The sequence below is a fragment of the Microtus ochrogaster genome, unplaced genomic scaffold, assembly GCF_000317375.1.
Source record: "Microtus ochrogaster isolate Prairie Vole_2 unplaced genomic scaffold, MicOch1.0 UNK18, whole genome shotgun sequence".
Lineage (NCBI taxonomy): Eukaryota > Metazoa > Chordata > Mammalia > Rodentia > Cricetidae > Microtus > Microtus ochrogaster.
The window spans coordinates 5,501,516-5,501,995 of record NW_004949116.1 but is presented as its reverse complement, the minus strand read 5'-3'; positions in this window follow the sequence as shown (position 1 = coordinate 5,501,995).

Genomic DNA, 480 nt, shown 5'->3' with positions numbered 1-480 from the left:
TAGAATGGCTTACATGCTGGGGTCCAGTTAGTCCAACAACGGCTGTCTAACAATGGAAAGCCCAGGAATCCACTAGTTCTTCAGTCCATGAGGCTGATGTCTCAGCTGGTCTTCAGTACACACTGGAATCCAGCCGCAGGTTCTGAGGCCAGCGAAGGGATGGACTCGCTAGGCGAGAGCGGGGTCCAGCAGGCGAAGAGAGAGCTTCCTTCTTCCACGTCCTCTCTGTAGGATGCCAGCAGAAGGGGTGACCCAGATTAAAGGTGGCCTTCCCACCGCAAAGATCCAGATCAGATCTAAATTAAAGAATTTAATTAAGACAAAAATCCCTCACGGGTGTGCCCAGCAATTTGAGTTTTATTAATTCCACATGTAGTCAAGTTGACAACCAAGAATCACCAAAATAGGCCTGAAAATGAACTTCTAATTACAGAACCTCAGGTCTTTGGTGAGTCAACACATTTTTTTAGAACAAAGCAC